At 48.9% G+C, this 3678-nt stretch overlaps 1 pseudogene; it reads right to left on the reverse strand.

The window, feature by feature from the left end:
* Nucleotides 1–587: 587 nt before the first annotated feature.
* On the reverse strand, nucleotides 588–2462 carry LOC144164363 (speckle-type POZ protein pseudogene; annotated as a pseudogene).
* Nucleotides 2463–3678: the final 1216 nt, after the last annotated feature.

Genomic DNA, 3678 nt, shown 5'->3' on the forward strand with positions numbered 1-3678 from the left:
CAAGAACATGATGGATGAGTTTCGGCGCCTCGAGAACCACCGCCCACTCACCGTAACACAACAGCACTTGCGTGCCTTTGCCACCGGTGTGAACCCGGACGCGGAATTCCCTCTGGCGCTAGTAAAAACCAGATCACTCAACATAACGGCAACACAATGGAACCACACGGAACCGCCACGATGCTTCGCATCCTCATCAGGATTCCCCACGGGAAGATGGTGTAATTTTTTTTAACTTTTACGTGCAGGCAGGAAGACGGCTAAGTGCATCACCGTCGTTAACCCTCAGGGAGACCGAGCTCGCACAATGGCAGGTGGCGCTCCCCTCCGCATCACTACGATAAAAGTCGCTTCCCTCTTCTAGCACTAGGAAGCGCCTCTCGTGACAGGTGGAGGCTTAACTCAGGACCAGAAATGCGGTGGTTTCAGAGTGTGGAATGTTGAAACAAAGGGGATTCAACTGTAGTAGCGTAGAAACCCGGGCTAGTTGGTACAGATTCATCTTCAGAGCGCTGTAATAACGGCACAAAGGGGAGGTAAACACTGGAAAAGCGCCGTGCAAACGGGACTGGCGACGGGAGAAATGCGACTTGCGGAGACGTTTCAGTTTCAGTTTATTGTTGCAGTTTAAATTTTACAGCGCATAAATAACTCAAGGTGGTCCCATAGACACAGACTGGGAGGGACCTCCTACCAACAAGTACAAGCGAAAAGTACTCCTAATGGGGTTAACAGGAGTAACAATCCTAAAAAACACAATAGAACATTATTACACAATCGAGCCAAATATTGTTACTAAAAATCAAAAGCATTATACAAAAAGGTAATTATAGTGGAATATTCATTTACATACCACATATACAAGTACTTAATAACAGTCATTATGCCAAAATGATCCGGCGAAGCTGCCGCTTAAAACAATGAATTTAGGAAAATACGAAAGGCAACCCCGTGTAGGTGTTACTTGTGTGTCGCTCAACACATTATTTTGCCTTTGGAAATGGATAACCTTGAAGATTATTTTCAAATTGATAATCTTTTCAGCCGTCTTGCTGGCAGGTCTCACGCAGACATCTTTCGATGGCAAAAGCACGGAAGACCTCGTCGATGAGTTGGGGTCGTCGTTGCGTTAGGATCTTCCAGCCCGAGGTCACCATCACATCTTTCACGCGAGTTTTGACGAAGTCCATGACGAGGCGCTTCAGCTGGTCTGCACTGTGCATGTCGGCGAGGAAGAGCAACGTCGCAGCTGTTTCCGCGCACACCTTGGAGGACAAAGCTTTCTCGCACAACGCCTTTAGCCTACCCAAGCCGTACTTGTCCGCTGCAGCCAGAAGATCCTCAGCCTTGGCGTCGATGTCGGGTGCCTGGTCTGTGTACATGAATCGCACCGTCTGCTTCATCGTTTCATAGTCCAAGTCCGTGATTTTCACCAGGTTCGTTTTCCTCTCCTCCATGTCATACTCGAAGATGTTCGTTTTCCTCTCCTCGAACATTGACGCGAAGACGACGGAGCGTGCTGAGAGGATCATTTTGTGGGCGCGTATTTCCTGGCCCTGGACATTCAGAACGACGTCGCTATACTTGCCGTCTTCAAACAGCTGGCCAAGATCAGAAGACAGCTGACGCTCGGGGACAGCGATTGCTTTGTTCTCACCCGGGACGTTGACGGGGCCGACAAACACATCCATCTCGCAGCGAATTGTGACCGTATCATCCGGTGACACTGCATCACTCACATCAAAATACTGGCCTGACTCATCGGATAGTTTGACTGCCGCCTTATTGCTGGGATAGAAGCGGCTTTTAAGGTACTTCGTAGCAGTTTTTCCGCCCTTACTATCGAGAACTGATACACAGCAATCGACGTCGACATGGCTCAATTGGCAGGACGCAAGTCGCAATCCCACTAAAAAGGTGGGGATCCGGTTTCGGAGGTCATCGTATCTGCAGTCGCGAAACAGCTCTAAGCGCCACGTCAATTTCCCGTCTGTGCCCGTTGAGAACGTGGAGCTCTCTAATGTACCGCCCATCTTCTCGCCATGGCTGCAAAAATCGTGGATTATCCAGCGGTAACAATGCTTACTCACAACCATGCGCGTGTGGCACCAGTTCTCGTCCACCGGAGCATTTCCCACGCTCTTCTGCGCCGTTGTCGTCCTTGAGGGCTCGGCCATGTTGCGTGGCGATACGCACAGAAGGTCACAAGCGAGCCGCTGTATCTGTACGCACAGCACAACAATCAGGTTCACAGTGAGACGTATACGTGCTGCGACTGGTGGAATGATTGCCGAGGAAACCGCTGATTTCACTCAGCGCATAATATTCCGATCACGAGATTACGTACTGCGTCCATACCTATAAAAGGATGAATGCAGGCGAGCCCTCGTCACTATTAAACACACGTTCAGTGCCTCTGCCCAGGCAGTACGCGCTTGCCGTGAAGTTGGAAAAGACACGTTGAGCCACTTTACAGGACGCGCGTGACACCGTAGCGCCTCCATGTGGGGTCCACTGCTATCTGTTCTGAAAGTACTGGTGTTGCCTTCGCCAGGTGGCGCTAAGAGGTCATGCGCGAGCACTGGCAGCCAGGGTGTAGGAACGAAACGAAAACCGGAACCGAAAAAAAATAAACAACGATATTTTTGCCGGAACGGCAATGAAAACGTAACGTTATTTGGTATTTGGTTCACAAGCGAAACCGAAAAACTTTCGTTTCATTTTTTGGTTTGAGTGGCATGTTCACGTATTTCAGGATTCATTTTAATTTCCATGCAGCGAGGTACGAGATCGCCGTCGATTTGCTTGCATGAATTGTTTTTCGCCTCGCTGCCGCATTCTTTCTTTTGGGAGGCTTGCTGTCGGCTCCCGTACTCTCTCCGTCTGTGTCGAAAAGCGTAGTGCTGAGCTCTCCACGTGATCGCCGCGCGCACCTGGGTAAAATGCAGACGTCGCGGCCTTATTTATTTATTTATTTATTTTGTACTGGAGGTCCCCCGACACGACGACATACCATGGGTCTAGTGTGCGCCAATCTCTTCTGTGTAACCGAAGGGGTATGTGCCGGTGGAAGGATTAATATGCGCGGGATGATGATGATAGGCGCAAGGTGCTGGGCGTGAGAAGAAGCACTGTCGACATCGCGAGGCTCGGAACGACAGCGTGCTCCAAGAGAAAGACCGAGACATCAGCCTCCACTGCTTTGCTCGTCTTTGGTCTCCCTCTCTTTTCAAACACCCCGCTGGTCCCCAGTTATAAACCACTTTATAATTTATTTTTTTATTTTGTTGTTAAAACACCCATATTAACCCTACGGCATTGTTGGAGGGAGTGTTATACATGAATAAACACAAAGGTTCTTAAACGCGACATGAGAATAAAGGAGACAAAGATGCATGTTTGGCATAAACACCAGTGTCTTTTCAAAGCTGCATCCACTTTAAACTTTATTCGCAGAAATTTTATACACGCACTTCAGGAAGTACAGGCCCGCCTATTCTTAACAAACATTCGGCCCGTCTTCGAGTGCGGATGCATTGTGTTGGATCCCCGCACTCAAAATCTTATCGAACGCCTGGAATCTATTAAGAATCGTGCTGCTGCGATTTGTAACCCAAAATAACCAGTTCCCAACGAGCATTACTCAAATAAAGAACTTGCGTGACTGGCCTAACTTTT

Source organism: Haemaphysalis longicornis, unplaced genomic scaffold, assembly GCF_048455015.1.
Source record: "Haemaphysalis longicornis isolate Haplotype H1 unplaced genomic scaffold, Haemaphysalis longicornis Haplotype H1 scaffold_13, whole genome shotgun sequence".
NCBI lineage: Eukaryota > Metazoa > Arthropoda > Arachnida > Ixodida > Ixodidae > Haemaphysalis > Haemaphysalis longicornis.